Here is an 18782-nt window from a genome sequence, read left to right on the forward strand (position 1 = left end):
AAGATCAGGGCTGTTCCTGTGCTGACGGTAAGGTCGGCAAGTGAGGATCCAACAGTGCAACATCCATCAGACAACCATGCTGTGACTGATGTGTCCTGTTCCACAGTCCCCTGCCATGCACTAATTATCTCTCTTGCTTTCACAGACACATCTGGGAAACAGCCTACGGAATCCATGACCCAGGGCCTACAATCAAGCCCCAAAGAAACCACAGAAGAGGAACCTGAAGGCACCTTCCTTGAAGTCCTGTAACAGCGCTCACCCACACCCTCCACTAGCGCAGAGACACACACCTCAGTGGGACCTAGCTTTAGAGTAGCCTCAGGATCACAATCTGGTGAGTACATCACACTGTCAGATGACGAGCCTCTGGGCTCGGTCGTGTCTCAGTTGCTGGAGCTGCAAAAGCAAGTTCGGAAACATCAGGAAGGCACTCCTCAGACTGCAAGGCCTTCAGGCTGAGGTGATAGCACCGACATGCCAACACACCAAGGTCAACACTGGTAGGATGGCGGCCGCCATGGAGGCCTTGGTCCAGGACGTTGCTCCTGTCCTGCTGCACAGGCTGAACTACATCGCTGAGGCCATAGTTGGCTTCCAACAGTCTGTAGAGGAGAGGTGGCTCGATCTCACTCCAGCTTCCCTTTCTCCTCAAGGAGTCATACAGGGGTCCTTAGGCACCCATAGGGAGGAGGATCAGCAGGTGCACACACCAGGGCCATCCACCCAGGTGACTTTGTGAGTGATTGGCCCATTCAAACCTCTTCTCCCTGTGACCCCAGAAGCTCCAGTTCCAGGGTGAAGGAGGGGCCACTGCCACATAGCAGGACCCCGAAAGCAGGCCGGGGCCCTCCAGGTCTCAGCCCTCAGAGGGTGCCCATCAATGTCATCACAGACAGGGCGTCGCAGTCAGCAAGCTGCCTGCACCTCCACTGTGGATGTCGGGGAAGCACCAAGACAGCAATAGAATTAAGAAGGTTAAGAAAATGTAGTTACACAGCCTGGGCACGGGTGCTAATCACTTGTACATAATGTTCAATATTATCAATAACTATCAACAATGTCTCCCTGCCTATGGCTCTTTGCTCTGATGAGCAGTACTCATGTCACTTAATGTGAGACCTTTCTGCACAAGATAAAGGCAGGTGTCTCAGTCCAGGGCCTCTTCCCTGTGCTTAGTGCAGCCTTCAGACCAAAGTGATGGTCCGGCCTCACACTCACTGGACACATTACTGATGCCTGCACCTCGACGGTGCTTGTCATTGCTGCCAGAATGTTGTGGGCAGGTGTCACAGAGTTCCATCGTTCTCCTTGTGTGCACCTTCTCAGCACCTTTGAGGTGGGGTTGGCCCCCATCTCTTCAGCATCTGTGCCCAGTGATGTTGTGCTCCTGAAGGGCTCAGGTGCTGAAGGCGGACAAAGGATCAGATGTTTTTAAAGTTTCATGGCTGCATCTCCACGATATGACCCTGATCACAGAGCGCAAGCGAGCTGCCCTCAGCCAGACAGGAGTCAAACATTCTCAGAGGAATGTGAAGATCTATGGGGTGTCCTCACTGCATGTCGTCATTACCCTCCTGCAACTGAGCAACCATTAGGGCCTTCACTGTGTCTCTATGACTAGGAGCCTTATCACAGAGGGTATGTGTGCTGCCAACAGCCAGACTGGAGTTAAACATTCACAGATGCAATGCGAGGATCTATGGTGTCTCCTCACTTCATGTCAGCATCCTCCTCCACAAATCTAGCAGCTATGAGCATACCTGTCTCATCGCCATCATCGTCACCTTCGAGGACCTCCTCACCCTAATCCCCGTTGATGTCCTCCTCATTGGAAGAGACGTGCAGTTCTTCCATCTCCTCCTAAAACAGTTACTCTCTCCATTGCATTGCCAGGTTGTAAAGGGCACAGCAGGCAGCAACAATGCGTGACACTCTCTGTGGATTATATTGCAGGGCTCCACCAGACCGGTCCAGGCACTGGAACCTCATTTTCAGCATCCCGATTGTTTGCTCCACCAAGTTGTGAGTTGCAGCATGAGCCTCGTTATAGCGTCTCTGTGCTGCAGTCTGAGGCTGCCGCATGGCTGTCATCAGCCATGGCCTCTGTGGGTAGCCCTTGTCTCTGAGAAGCCATCCTTGCAGCCTCTGTGGACCCTGGAATTATGCGCAGACCTGCAGGATGCATTTGTGGTGGTCGCACACCAGCTGCACATTCAGTGAATGGAAGCCCTTGCAGTTGACATAGTTGACCGCTTGTTGAGACGGAGATCTGAGCATCACATGAGTGCAGTTGATGGCACCCTGCACATGTGGGATACCCGAGATCTGGGCAAATCCAATTGCTTTTGCATCCTGGCTCTCCTGGTCCCAGGTGAAATGAACAAAGTTGTGTGTCCTTGCGAAGATGGCATCCGTAACCTCATGGATGCATTTGTGGGTGGCAGCTTGTGATATCCCACAGAGGTCACCTGTGGAGCCCTGAAAGGAGCCACTGGCATAAAAATTGAGCACCACTGCCACTTTCACTGCCACAGGCAGTGGATGCCCTCCATGTCCCTGTGGCGCCAAATCCTGCAGCAGGTGGCAGACGTGACCGACCAGTTCCCTAGGCATATGCAGTCTTTGGTGACACTGGTTCTTGGTCATCTACAGGAATGACAGGCGGTGTCTGTAGACCCTGGGTCCAGCGAGTCGCCAACCAGTAACGGCTTGCCCTGGCTCTTCGGCAGTGTATGCGGAAGCCCCAGCTGCCTCTTCTTCCTGAGGGTGCTGCATCTCCCTCTGCCCAGCCAGGCACCTCAGTCGCTTTCTTCTCTGTCATCTCCACTCTCTGTAAGCCATGAGGCATACAGCTAGTTCACCAGGCTCCATGCTTCTGATGCAGTCCTCCTGCAGGATGAAAGAAAGAGACACATGGGTTAACTTGGGTATTCTAAGTACCTCTCTTGGTTAAGTCTGAAGCCCCTTACCGCATCCCAGAGAGTGCTGGCCACCACTTGGATGGCCTGAGTTTAATGCAGCGCATGGCTGCCTGAAACCCCAACTACCTCCGCCCCACTCCACCCGACCAATTGGCGGCAGCTTTGCCCACTGGACTGCATGCTGTGCTCTCAGCTCAGGCACAGGCATTCTCCTAACCCACACTGCAAGGCTGCACTGTTAGCTTGAACCATGGGGGAGACTGGTCCAAACCGGGATGATGACATTGTAAGGGGTTGTGAGCGCCTCCACCAGTAACTGCTCCACGGCCAACTTCAGCGAGGAGATTGTACAATGTGCCCAGTTGTCCAACTGTTCTGCAGTCCACTAAAACACTCATTAGTTTGCAGTCTGTGCTCGAGGGGTGAAAAGCTCTGGAGCACTTGGTGGCACTTTCGTGCATCTGCATTGCTTGAGTGGGCAGATAAGCTAGAGAATTGACTCCAAGTGTGTCAATTTGGCTGTGTCTGAACTGTCTCAGTTGCAGAGGAATGGTCACTTTATACAAGGTTTCTCTAATGAGTGGCCACTTCCATCCCCCCAACCCCGCACATGCTTGTGCACTACCTTCAATCATAGGGCAACCCTTGGTCCCCGAAAAGTTGCCCCAACCGCAAGGCAGCCTTTGCCTCCCTCCCACCAAGTGGCCTGAAACTTGAAATCCAACCGGCAACCCCTGTGAGTGCTGCACAACTTTACTGTGCACTCACATCTGAGTTCCTTCAAAGTGCAGATCACCAGGTGCACACCTTATATATGATGTGAAACTTGTCAGCGGGTGGACGATCCAGCGACGCGGGGACATTTCTGGTGAGCTGGCCTTTTAATGATATGCAGATATATTACGATGAAGTTCCCGACGTCCGACGGCGGAAAATGCGGCCTGCCATTGACGGGCTGAGCGGACATTACAAACTGGTTTTTCAATATCATGAAACTGATTTTTGGCCTTCTTGCCATATTGTCTGCTCATACCACCGAACACGCCCAATGCCATCGGGCATGGAAAATTCTTCCCACTGTGTTAAAGATGCTATATAACAGGAAATTGTTGGTGCTGTTCAAAGCTTCACAATGGCCTGGATTTTGTGGTGTTAATGAAAATGGATCTGTCAGCATTTATCATCATTACACTGCTAAAAATGGCATCAACTTCGCGAATGCACACATGTACACAATAATACAGAAATCCTGAAGGATCTGAAGATGGTTTTTTGCTCTCCACAGAGTGTGCTGTTTAACTCTCCAACAATGAAATCAATTCAGAAACCATGGCACTGGCAGGAATTTTGTCTAATTGCTCACTTCATAAGAACTATTTTTTTCACCAGAAAAGATTAGTGCTGGTGTGAGGAGGTGCATGCAGCCTCCTTTGTATTTGTGAATGTTTAATGATGCCTCCATTGTACTGGAAGGAGAATTTCTACATAGAATGGGCAGAGTCAGTGCAGAGAGGAAGAGCAGAAGAACCCAAGGGAGTGAAGATCAGTATAGACTGTAAATATTGAGGGAAGGGTCTAAGATAAGAAACTAGAATAATTAAACAGGACTTTATTTCTTGAGCTTGCTTTCAAAGTCTGGACTTTTATTTCTCATAAATTTAGCTAATAGTCCAATAAACAGAGCTATGGCATGGCACCTCAGTCTTGTTCAATGCACATCCTGCTCCATGTGGGAACTCCAGGACACTGCTTGTGTTCTGGACAACATTTGTGCCGAAAGTTCTATTAACTGGAGGAACTTGAGCTCCGGGTTTTGGAGCTTGAGCAGCAGCTGGTGTCACTGCAGTGCATCCTTGATGTGCATAGCAGGGAATAGGGAAGGCAAATGGAATGTTGGCCTTTATTTCAAGGGGAATGGAATATAAAAACAGGGAAGTCTTGCTAAAAGTGTACAAGGCAGTAGTTAGACCACACCTAGAATACTGTGAACTGTTTTGGTCCCCTTATCTAAGGAAAGATATACTGGCATTGGAGGCAGCCGAGAGAGGGTTCACTAGGTTGATCACGGGGATGGAGGGATTTTCTTATGAGGAGAGGTTGAGTCGGTTGGGCCTGTACTCATTGGAGTTTAGAAGAATGAGTGGCGACCTTATTGGAACGGAAAAGATTCTTGGGGGGCTTGGCGGGGTAGATGCTGAGAGGTTGTTTTCCCTTGTGGGAGACTCTAGGATCAGAGGGCATAAGGGGTAACGCATTTAAGACAGAGATGAAGAGGAATTTCTTTTCTCAGACAGTAGTGAATCTGTGGAATTCTTTACCACAGAGAGCTGCAGAGGCAGGGTCATTAAGTATATACAAGGCTGAGATAGACAGATTGTTAATCAGTAAGGGAATCAAGGGTTATGGGGAAAAGGCAGGAAAGTGCAATTGAGAATTGAAGCAATGGTGTAGTGGTATTGTCGCTGGACTAGTAATCCAAAGACCCAGGGTAATGCTCTGGGGGACCTGGGTTTGAATCCCACCATGGTAGATGGTGGAATTTGAATCCTATAAAAATGTGGAAATAAAAGTCTAATGATGACCATGGAACCATTATTGTAAAAACCCATCTTGTTCACTAGTATCTTTTAGGGAAGGTAATCTGTTGTCATTACCTGGTCTGGCCTACACGTGTCTCTGGCAATGTGGTTGACTCTTAAATGGCCTAACAAGCCATTCAGTTGTTACAAAATCACAAAAAAGGAATGGAACCGGACAGACCACCCGGCCTCGACCTCGGCACTGGAAACAACAACGGCAATCTCAGCCCTGTCAACTCTGCAAAGTCCCCCTTACTAACCTCTGGGGACTAGTGCCCAAATTGGGAGAGCTGTCTCACAGACTAGTCAAGCAACAGCCTGACATAATCATCCTCACGGAATCATACCTTACAGATAATGTACCTGACACCATCACCATCCCTGGGTATGTTCTGTCCCAGCAGAGGTGGGGGCATAGTGGTATCCAATTGGGAGGGACTTGCCCTGGAAGTCCTCAACATCAACTCCAGATCCCATGAAGTCTCATGGCATCAGGTCAAACATGGGCAAGGAAACCTCCTGCTGATTACCACATACCGCCCTCCCTCAGCTGATGAATCAGTGCTCCTCCATGTTGAACATCACTTGGAGGAAGCACTGAGGGTGACAAGGCACAAAATGTATTCTGGGTGGGGGACTTCAATGTCCATCACCACGACTGGCCCCAGTAGCACCACTACTGGCCAAGTTGTGAAGGGCATAGCTGCTAGACTGGGTCTGTGGTAGGTGGTGAGGGAAAAAACATGACTTCATTCTCACCAACCTGTCTGCCGCAGATGCATCTGTCCATGACAGTAGGAGTGACCATCGCACAATCCTTGTGGAGACGAAGTCCCATCTTCACATTGAGGATGCCCTCCATCGCATTGTGCGGCACTACCACAGTGCTAAATGGGATCTAGCAACTCAAGACTGGGCAACCAAGAGGCGCTGTGGGCCATCATCAGTAGCAGAATTGTACTTGAAAACAATCTGTAACCTCTTGGCCCAGCATATTCCCCACTCTACCATTATCATCAAGCCAGGGGGTCAACCATGATTCAATGAAGAGTGCAGGAGGGCATGCCAGGAGCAGCACCAGGCATACCTGAAAATGAGGTGTCAACCTGGTGAAGCTATAACACAGGACTATTTGCGTGCTAAACAGCATAAGCAGCAAGTGATAGACGGAGCTAAGCGACCCCACAACCAACGGATCAAATCTAAAGTCTGCAGTCCTGCCACATCCAGTCATGAATGGTGGTGCACAATTAAACAACTCACTGGAGGAAGAGGCTCCACAAATATCCCCATCCTCAGTGATGGAGGAACCCAGCACATCAGAGCAAAAGATAAGGCTGAAGCATTTGCTACAATCTTCAGGCAGAAGTGCCGAGTGGATGATCCATCTTGGCCTCCTCTCGAGGTTCCCAACATCACAGATGCCAATCTTCAGCCAATTCGATTCACTCCATGTGATATCAAGAAATGGCTGAAGACACTGGATAGTGCAAAGGTTATAGGCCCTGGCAATATTCCAGCAATAGTACTGAAGAATTGTGCTCCAAAACTTGTCGTTCCCCTAGCCAAGCTGTTCCAGTACAGCTACAACACTGGCATCTACCTAGCATCTACCTGGCATTGTGGATAATTGCCCAGGTATGTCCTGTCCACAAAAAGCAGGACAAATCCAACATGTCTAATTACCGCCTCATCAGTCTACTCTCGATCATCAGTGATGTAATGGAAGGGGTCATCAACAGTGCTACCAAGCGGCACTTGCTTAGCAATAACCTGCTTACTGATGGCCAGTTTGGGTTCCGCCAGGGCCACTCAGCTCCTGACCTCATTACAGCCTTGGCTCAAACATGGACAAAAGAAGTGAGGTGAGAGTGACTGCCCTTCACATCAAGGCAGCATTTGACCGAGTGTGGCATCAAGGAGCCCTAGCAAAACTGGAGTAAATGGGAATCGGGGAATACTCTCCACTGGTTGGAGTCAAACCTAGCACAAAGGAAGATGGTTGTGGTTGTTGGAGATCAGTCATCTCAGCTCCAGGACATCACTGCAGGAGTTTCTCAGGGTAGTGTCCTCGGCCCAGCCATCTTCAGCTGCTTCATCAATGACCTTCTTTCCATCATAAGGTCAGAAGTAGGGATATTTGCACAATGTTCAGCACCATTCGCGACTCATCAGGTACTGGAGCAGTCCATGTCCAAATGCAGCAAGACCTGGACAATATCCAGGCTTGGGCTGAGAAGTGGCAAGTAACATTCACGCCACACAAGTACCAGGCAATGACCGTCTCCAGCAAGAGATAGTCCAACCAGATAATATCACTACCTTCAACACCTCTTTGACCTTTTGTCTGTGACATCGTTTGGTTATCTCCACCTATCACTGGCCCTCTATCCAGCTCTGCTTGTCCCAACCCCCTTAAACTAGCTTATATTTCACCTCTCTTCTATTTATACTTAGTTCTGTTGAGGAGTCATTTGGATTCGAAATGTTAACTGTGTTCCTCTCCGCAGATGCTGCCAGACCTGCTGAGTTTTTCCAGGTATTTTTGTTTTTGTATTGCCCCTTGATGTTCAGTGGCATTACCATCACTGAATCCTCCACCATCAACATTCTAGGGGTTACCATTGACCAGAAACTGAACTGGACTAGCCATGTAAATGCTGTGGCTACAAGAGCAGGTCAGAGATTGGGAATCCTGCTACGAGCAACTCACCTCCTGGCTCCCCAAAGCCTGTCCACCATCTACAAGACACAAGTCAGGAGTGTGATGGAATACTCCCCCTTGCCTGGATGAGTGCAGCTCCCACAGCACTCAAGAAGTTTGACACCGTCCAGGACAAAGCAGCCCGCTTGATTGGCCACAGCCACAAACATTCATTCCCTTCACCACCGACACACAGTAGCAGCAGTGTATACCATCTGCAAGATGCACTGCAGGAAATCATCAAGCCTCCTTTAACAGCACCTTCCAAACCCATGACCACTACCATCTAGAAGGACAAGGGCACAGATACATGGGAACACCACCACCTGGAAGCTCCCCTCAAGTCACTCACCCTCCTGACTTGGAAATATATCGTTGTTCCTTCACTGTCGCTGGGTCAAAATTCGGGAACTTCCTCCCTAAAAGCACTGTGGATGTACCTACACCACATGGACTGCAGCTGTTCAAGAAGGCAGCTCACCACCACATTCTCCAGGGCAACTAGGGATGGGCAATAAATGCTGGCCCAGCCAGCGAAGTCTACATCCTGTGAATGATTAAAGAAAAAGGTTTATCAGATCAGCCATGATCTCATTGAATGGCGGAGCAGACTCGATGGGCCGAATGGAATACTTCTGCTCCTACATCTTTTGGTCTTATGGTCTTATAGCGCATTTCTGGATGTGGTTACCCTGCAGCTTAAGGGTATGCAGGCAGAGAGGAAATGGTTGAACAGCCAGAGATTGTGATGCATATCAGCACAAAGGACATAGGTAGAAAAAGGGATGCGATCTTGCAAGCAGATTTTAGGGAGCTAGGCAAGAATCTATTAAGTAGGACTTTAAAGATAGTAATCTTTGGATTACTTCTGGTGCCATATGCTAGTGAGTATTTAGAAATAGGAGGATAGAGCAGATGAATGCATGGCTGGAGAGATGGTGTGAGATGGAGGGCTTTAGATCCCTGGGACATTGGGACCCTCTCTGGGAAAGGTGGGACTTGTACAGGCCAGAAGGGTTGCACCTAAACAGAGCTGAGACCAATGTCCTTGTGGGATGGTTTGTTAATGCTGTCGGCGGGAGGGTTTAAACTAATTAAGTGAGGGATGGGAACAAGGATGTAGCATTAGGAAGGATAAACAAAGTGCACAAAAGTTTGGGAAATGCAGTTGCTACCAGAGTAAGAAATGGAGAAGTATGAGATGTAATGCAATAAGGTCAAAATAAGGTCTACAGTGAAAGTATGTAAACGTGTGATGTGTGGTAAATAAGGTTGGTGAGCTCGAGGTCCAAATAGCCACATGTTGAATATGATGTTGTGACAATAATGGAGATCTGGTTCAAAAAAGAGTACTAAATACTCAGATACTAAATATTCCAGGATACAAGGTTTTCAGGAAATATATTAAAAGGCGGCTGAAATGATTAAGAAGAATATTATGGTGCTGGAGTTATACAATGTCCTGGAGGAGTCAGGGACAGAATCTATTAGTTTAGAATTAAGAAACAATAGAGGTGCTTACACTACTGGACATATTCTATAGGCTACCAACTAGTGGGAAAATATAGAGGAATAACTTTGCCGGGAACTTGCAGAGGTGCAGAAACTATTGAGTAGTTATTAAGGGGGGCTTTAATTATCCTAACATAGATTGGGATAGTATTAGTGTAAAAGGCAGAGAGGTGGAAGTGTTTCTGAAGTGTGTTCAAGGGAACTTCTTGATCAGTATGTTTCTAATCCAATGAGGGAGGAAGTATTGCTGGATTTGGCTCTGGGGAATGGGGTGGGTCAAGTGGATCAAATATCAATTGGGGAACTTTTTAGGAACAGTGATCATTGTCATGGATAGCCATGGAAAAGTGCACAGAACAATTTAAAATAAAATACTAGATTGGAGATGGGCAGTGCCAATGGGATGAGAGCAGATCTGGCCAAGGTAGATTGGAATTGTAGATTGGTGGGTAAACCTGTAATGGTACAATGGACTGCCTTTAAAGAGGAGATAATTTAGGTACAGTCAAGCTCATTCTCACAATGGGGAAAGTAGGGCAAGCAAAGCCAGAGCTCAGTGGATGGCCTGACAGGTAGAAAGTAAGATGAAGAAGCAAAATAGTGAGAACCAGGTTGAATGTAGAGAGTTTGGGGGGGAAGTTAAAATGGAAATCAGAGAGGCAGTTAACATAAAAGGGAATCCAAAATTCTTCTATAAGCATATCAATAATTAAAGGTTGCTAAGAAGAGAAGTGGGGCCAATTAGGGATCAAAAAGATCAACACATGGAAGAAGGGGGTATGGCTGAGATACTAAATGAGTACTTTTTATCTGTCTTTACCAAGGAAGAAGATGTTGCTCAAGAAATAGTGAATGTGGAGGTAGTTGAGAGACAGGATGGGCTAAAACTTGATAAAGAGAAGGTATTAGAAAGGTTGGCTGTACTTAAAGTTAATAAGTCACCAGGATGGATCAGATGCCTATGAGGATGGTGAGGGAAGAGGTACTGGCCATCGTTTTCCAATCCTCCTTAGATACAGGGATAGTGCCAGAGAACAAGAGAAGTACAAATATTACACCCTTGTGGGTTTAAAGATATATTCAGAAATGACAGGCCAGTTAGCTTAACTCAGATATAAGTGCACAAATCGTTGAAGGTGGCAGGGCAGTTTGGCAAAGTGATTAAAAAGACAATGTGATTCTGGGCTCTATAAATAGAGGCATAGAGTAAGCAAGCAAGGAAGTTATGATGAAACTTTATGAAATTCTAGTTTGCCTTAACCGGAGTATTGTCCAATTTTGGGCACCACACTTTAGGAAGGATGTGAATGCTTTAGAGAGGGTATAGAAAAGATTTATACCAATGGGTTCAAGAATGAGTGATTTCACTCATGAGGATAGATTGCAGAAGTTGGGGCTGTTTTCCTTTGAGAAGAGAAGGTTGAGAGGAGATTTGATAGAAATGTTCAAAATCATGAGTGAAATTGTTCCCACTGGCGGAAGGCTTGAAAACCAGAAGACACAGACTTAAGGTGATTGGCAAAAGAACAAAAGGCAGCATGAGGAAAAACTTTCTCACGTAGCAAGTAGTTAGGATCTGGAATGCACTGTTTGCGATTGTGGTGGAGGCAGGTTCAATCATGGCTTTCAAAAGGGAATTGGATAAACACCTGAAGAGAGAAAAAATTGCTGGGCCAAGGGGAACGGGTGGGGGAGCGGGACTGAGTTGTTCTTGCAGAGAGCAGGCACAGTCCAAGGTGGCCTCCTCCTGTGCTGTAACCATTGTATAATTCTATGAATAACACTTTCAAAACAACTGTCAGACACAGCTTTGAGATTATTCAATTATGTTCATGTTTATATAATTTTTAAATGTTTTATTCCCATTTACCAGTTTATGACTTATCAAAGTCCTGTTTACATCCACATGACTTCATAAAAGTAACATTTACAATGGCTTGTTCATTTTTTAAAATGGTTACTGCAGCAGCTTATGTGAGGGAGAAATAAGCTTCTTCTGACATATTCTATGGGTGTAGCCCACACGTATTTGTGGTCCCATGTGCTCTGACGTTTACAACCAAGTTAGAGTATGCTGCAGAATTCTGTTGGACCCCACATAATGGACGAGTCCTCTGGTCTTTCCAACAAAGTTCTTGCCTGGACCATTGCATTAGCTAAGTGGGTATTTTGGTTGACGTCCGTAGCGAGGGCTGTCACTTTGTCACTGGTACAAAAATATGGACTATTTGTGTTTGCTTAGAGGCTCAGCAGGTTGTACTGGTGAGTAGCTGGGCTGTTGAAATTTGGAAAGTTTCCTCCTTGGTCAGTACTGTGTTAACTGATCTCAGCCTGTGCAGCAGAACGTAATACAGCATATAACTGGCTTCTGTTCCCCTGAGCTATAGAGGGAGTCAAATAGCCAGAGCTGACTGCTATTCAGAAACCCTTGCTGTATATGTGTGCATGTGGATGTTGAGTAAGCACTTAACTGATTTTCTTTTACCCATCTTGAGTGCATTGTGTCTGACCTGAACCCAGCTGTATTTGCAGATTCAGATCATTAGCTTAGGTTCTACGCACTCCAGCTGCAGGTCCACTCTTCCTCAGGGCTTTGTGCCAGGAAACTGGGTCGAAAGTACAGCTGAAGTCACAAGGCCTTACACTGCCATTCAAAAACAGAAGGCCTCCATTCTTGAAAATTGAATGGGGATTGAGGAAAATGTGTGTTTACCCTTTCAAATCTGCACTGGCCTTGCAGTCTACTCCCTTCTCTTTTTACCTGAGGACAGGTGGGTACAAGACTTAAGGCTTGGCTCTTCTAGTCACTTTACCCAATGGCCATCTGGCATAGGGGGAGGAAAATGAGACCATTATGCTTATTCTTTATGAAGTCAATGAAAATGAAAATTACATGAGATGTAAAATGGGCTCCAGATGCGCTACAACCCAAAGCCAATTTACCCCCCTGAGATTATATAGCACCTTTAATGTCCTCAGGATGTCCCAAAATGGTTCACAGTGAATGAAAGACTTATTGAAGTGTAATCACATGTGACAATCACATTTGCACAGAACAAGGTTCCATGAACATCAAATGGAATAAAAGTATGAACATTAGGCAATAAACTAGCTGACAGTACACTGGTTGTAAAATGGTATCTTCTGGTAAATGTATAAAGGGTTAATGTTAAATATGTAAATATATAGTCCACATCATCAATGGCTTAAGATCACATGACAACAGGGCATGGAGAGAGATAGTTCTATGTAGAGCCTCGTGCAAATTCTGTATTGTACATAGTTAGTATTATGTTCAATAAAAGATAGAGTTTACCTACAGCCTTGTCTCCACCTGTATCTATAAGTCTTAAGATCATCAACAATTCCATCTAAGACCCACAGTGATGATAACAGAGTAAACAACAACATGTATTTATGCCATGCCTTTAATAAAGCAAAATACAGGAGCGTTATCAAGTGAAATTTGACACCGAACTGCATCAGAAAATATCAGTACAGGTGACCAAAAGCTTGGTCAAAGAGGTAGGTTTTAAGGAGGGTGTTAAACAAGGATAAAGAGGTAGAGAGGTGGAGAGGTTTAGGAAGAGAATTCCTGACATCAGATGCCAGAAGTTGAGGAGTGCAGAAAAAACTTAGGCAGCTGAAGACATGCCCACTCATGGTGGAGTGATTAAAGTTGGGGATGAGCAAGAGATCAGAACTGGACACGAGCAGATGACTCAGTGGGTTGTGGGCCTGGAGGAGATTACAGAGATAGGGAGGGGCGAGGCTGTGCAAGGATTTGAAAGCAATGTAGGTCAGTAAGCATAGAGCTAATAGGTGAAGAGGACTTGGTGCAAGTTAAGATACGAGCAGCAGAATTTTGGATGATTTCAAGTTTATGAAGGCCAAGAGAGCATTGGAATAGTCAAACCTGGAGGTAACAAAAGCATGGGTGAGGATTTCTACAATAGGTGAATTGATGCATGGCGGAGATGGATGATGCTATGGAGGTGGAAGTGTGCGGTCTTGCTGATGGAGGGGGCTATGGGGCTGCTCAGCATCGAAGAGGGCAACAAGGGTGTGAGCTATGTGTTTCATGCTCAGACATTGGCCATGAAGAGGGATGAAGTTGATGGCGAGAGAATTGAGATTGCAGTGGGACCCGAAGATAATGGCTTTGGTCCTCTCAATAATTATTTGGAGGAAATTTCTCCTCCCTCACTACTTTCATGGAGTCATATGAGAATATTGAAAAGTATCTAAGGTCTGTGGTATTCCATCTTGCATTCAGTCATCCTGAGGGAGCCTCATAACAGCACCTCAGAGCTCTGGTTGGTTGTAATTTTCACACAGGTTTAGAGTTACTGTGGGTACTGTGTGCTGTTCTGGTCACCTCATTATAGAAAGGATGTAATTGCGAAAGCAATTGCCTAACTTCATGACCAGCTGAACATTCATGTCTTCGAGGGAATCCTACAATGATCTTGATATCTGACCCCAGCTATCTGAATTCATCTGGGCTACAGTTCAAGAACGGAAAAGGCCTCATTCTTCACTGGACCCTCAGAGACTGTTTTCCTACAGTGAGCTAGACACTTGAACTACAAGCTATATTTTTGTTTATAACTTAGTACTAGGAAGGCAAATAAAATCAGAAAGGCAAGGTGGATGGAGTATAAAAGTAGGGAAGTTTTGCACTGTTCTGGTGCACCTTGAGTACTGTGTACAATTTTGGACTCCTTACTTAAGGAGGGATATACTTGCATTGGAAGTCGTTTAGAGAAGGTTCACTAGGATGATTCCTGGGATAAAGGAGTTATCTTATGAAGAAAGGTTGAGCAGGTTGGGTCTATACCCGTTGGAATTGAAAAGAATGAGAATCTTATTGAAACATAGAGGATTCTGAGGGGGCTTGACAGGGTAAATGCTGAGAGGATCTTTCCTCTTGTGGGGGAATCTGGAACTAGGGGGCAGTTTAAAGTTAAGGGATTCCCCATTTAAGACAGAGATGAGGAGGAATTTCTTCTCTTAAAGGGTCGTTCGACAGAAAGCAGTGGAGGCTGAGTCATTGAATATATTCAAGGCTGGGGTAGACAGATTTTTGATTTACAAGGGAATCAAGGGTTGTCGGGGACAGACAGGGAAGTGCTGTTAAGATCACAATCTGATAAGCTATGATCTTATTGAATAGCCGAGTAGGGATGATGGGCCAAATGGCCTACTCCTGCTCCTATTTCTTATGATCCTATGGACCACTTAGATGGGGCAAAAGATCCCGCAGATCATCTACTGAACTTACCCCATCCACTTTCGCTTGCCACCACACAAATACTCATCAGAGTTAATGGGAAAAATGGCACTGCTTTTGATAAGACTCCAATGAGTCAGGTTCCAAAGATGGAGAGCTTCAGTCCCAGCTTGGGTTCCAGGTTCAGCCAGTTCCTCTCCTTTGTTTTCAGCCCCACAAGTGGTTGTGCTGCAGAACTAGCCATGCCTAGACTGACTGTTCCAGTACAACTACAACATGACATCTACCTGGCATTGTGGAAAATTGCCCAGGAATGTCCTTTCCACAAAAAGCAGGATAATCCATCCTGGCCAATTTGTGCCCCATCAGTCTACTCTTGATCATTAGCAAAGTGATGGAAGATATCGTTGACAGTACCATCAAGCAGCACTTACACTGCAATAATCTGCTCACTTATGCCCAGTTTGGGTTCTGCCAGGGCCACTGAGCTCCTGACCTCATCACAGCCTTGGTCCAAACATGGACAAAAGAGCTGAATTCTAGAGGTGAGCTGTGAGTGACTGCCCTTGACAAAAAGGCAGCATTTGACTTCTGGTGACGGTCTGGAATGTGCTGCCTGGGAGGATGTTGGAGGCGGGTTGCCTCACGTCCTTTAAAAAGTACCTGGATGAGCACTTGGCACGTCATAACATTCAAGGCTATGGGCCAAGCGCTGGTAAATGGGATTAGGTAGGTAGGTCAGGTGTTTCTCACGTGTCGGTGCAGACTCGATGGGCTGAAGGGCCTCTTCTGCACTGTGTGATTCTGTGATTCTGATTCTGTGACTGAGAGTGGCATTAAGGAGCCCTAGCAAAACTGGAGTCAATGGGAATGAGTGGAAAACTCTCCACTGGTTGGAATCATATCTAGCACAAAGGAAGATGGCTGTGGTTGTTGAAGGTCAATCATCTCAGCTCCAGGACATCACTGCAGGAGTTCCTCAGGATAGTGTTTGAGGCCCAACCTTCCTCAGCTGCTTCATCAATGACCTTCCCTTCATCATAATGTTGGAAGTTTGCTGATGGTTGCACGATGTTCAGCACCATTTGAGACTCCTCAGATACTGAAGCAGTCCATGTCCAAATGCAGCAAGACCTGGCAATATCCAGGCTTGGGCTGATAAGTGGCAATTAACATTCTTGCTACTCAAATGCCAGGCAATGACCATCTCCAACAAAACAGCATCTCTTCCCTTGACATTTAATGGCATTACCATCGCTGAATCCCCCACTATCAAAATCCTGGAGGTTACCATTGACCAGGAACTGAACTGGACCAGCCATATAAATACTGTGGCTACAAGAGCAGGTCAAGAAGCTGGGAATTCTCTGGTGAGTAACTCACCTCCTGACTCCCCAAAGCCTGTCCACCATCTACGAGGCACAAGTCAAGACTGTGACTGAACACTCTCCACTTGCCTGGATGAGTGCAGCTCCAACAATGCTCAAGAAGCTCGACACCATCAGCCCGCTTGATTGGCACCCCATCCACCATGTTCAAGATTCACTCCCTCCACCACTGATGCACAGTGGCAGCACTGTATCATTTACAAGATGCACTGCAGTAACTCACCAATGCTCCTTCGACAGCATCTTCCAAACCTACGATCTCTCCCAGCATGGGAGCACCACCACCTCCAAATTCCCCTCCAAGCCACAAGCCATCCTAACTTGGAACTATATCGTTGTTCCTTCACTGTTGCTGGGTCAAAATCCTGGAACTCCCTTCCTAACAGCGCTGTGAGTGTTCCTACAATATATTGACTGCAACAGTTCAAGAAGGTGGCTCACCAACACCTCATTAAGGGCAATTAGGGATGGGCAATAAATGCTGATCTATCCAGAAACACCGCATCACATGAACAAATAAATTTAAAATTGCTGAAATTCTAATCTCACAGTTATATGTTGTTGAGAATGGCAGGAGATGCTTGAGAGCTGCACTGGTGTGCCCAGGATGCTTGGACCATATGTGGAGCCAATGTCTCCCAAACTTTTCTGACTGAACAGCAGCTTCAATGACTTGCATATTGGACCAACCTGCAGAGCACCTGGGGACACTTATGGTAGATTTTGAGAGCCACCTTGTTAAGCGAAAGCTTCGGGTATTGTAATTAGATATAAATTACAACATAGAAACAAACCACTCAGCCCAGCCTCTTGGTGAGGGTGCTTATCCTCTACACCTAATCTCGTGTTCACCTATCCCTTTGTTCTCCATTCCTTTTACCATCGAGTTGATTTATTCTTAAACATTGACATAGCCTCTGCTTTAATCACTAATGTGGCAGCACATTGCAGAGCCTCAGGAGCCTTTATTGTAAATAAATTTGCACTGTTCTCGGTTCTAAAGCTCTTAGAGTTAATCTTAAATTTTAGACAGCTCAAATACTGGAAACAGCCTTTTCTATCTACTCTATCCTATCCTTTCATAATCTGAAAATCCTCTGTCAAATAATTCTCCAATCTCTGCTGCTTGCATGAAAAGAGCCCAGTTTTTCTAGTATGTTCTCATATACAGAATGAATCCACATTTCATGCTCACAATTGTGTCAACAACTTTCCTATGGGCAGAATATTTCACTTGGGCGGGCATGTGCCCGACTTGCTTGAGCATGAAATGATGCACGTTGACGTCGGCTGAGCGTGCCAGTGTGAATGCGCACTCTCGCAATATTTCGCTAGGCGGGCGAACGAGGGAGACGGAGGCGTGCCCGCCATTAATTAAGAGGCCAGTTAAGGCCCTTGACGCACAAATTGTCTCCGGGCATATGTAACCTGTGCGAATTTTCGGCCATTGCACAGGCAAAATGGGCAGGCGGGCAGGCCATAATGTGCAAAAGTTCATCCACGGGTGGGATAAGAAGGGTCGGCAACATTGTCAATATAAGGTGTGAGGAGCTTTGGAGATCGTGTGCTGCTGGTTGGTTTTGTGAACTGGACAGCTTCATCTTGCTTGAGGGCTGCATTCTGAGCATTTCTAGGCTTCATTTCAGGACTCATTGGTGTCTTCCAGGCCCCTGGAGGATTCAGACCGTGTGGACCCTTCCAGGCATCAAACAGCCTTCCCTTACCTTGGGAATGGGGATTGTGCTCTCCGCTGGTGGCACCTCCTCTGAGGAGGAAGAGAGGGGCAGAAGGGAGAGAAGGCCAGGTGTGCCAATGCAGCTTCCAGGGAGGGACCTATGGGAGGAGAGGTGCAGGCACAAGAGGCGCAGGGCAGCTGGCAGTCCAAGGCATAAAGGGCCACAGAATATGTCACTATCCTGCTGCCAGGGTTTACAGGTGGCGATGCAACTACCTCAATATGTCTGATGTGCAATGCCGAAGGAGGGTCCGCCTCTCAAGGGAGACAGTGATCTCCATTTATCTGAGGATCGGCCCTGAGATCAGCTCTGACTGTGTGGCTGGACACCCCATTCTAGTGGCTCTGAAGGTCGCAGTGGCCCTCAGCTTCTATGCCTCCGGCTCTTTCCAGGGCTCAGTGGGGGATCTGTGTGGAGTCTCCCAATCAGCTGTCCACATTTGTGTCAAACTGGTGACAGAAGCTCTGTCCAGGCGTGCATTGACTTTCATTCAATACTGTACGGAAAAAGCCAGCCAGGCTGAGCGAGCCAGAGGCTTTGCGGCGATTGCTGGTTTCCCCTGCGTCCAGGGTGCAATAGACTGCACACATCTGGCCATCAAGGCACCAGCAGGTGAGCCGGGAGCCTTCAGTAACAGGAAGGGCTTCCACTCCATGAACATACAGGTAGTGTGTGATCACAAAATGCAGGTTCTGCAAGTTTGTGC

Source organism: Cetorhinus maximus, chromosome 12 (assembly GCF_964194155.1).
Source record: "Cetorhinus maximus chromosome 12, sCetMax3.hap1.1, whole genome shotgun sequence".
Lineage (NCBI taxonomy): Eukaryota > Metazoa > Chordata > Chondrichthyes > Lamniformes > Cetorhinidae > Cetorhinus > Cetorhinus maximus.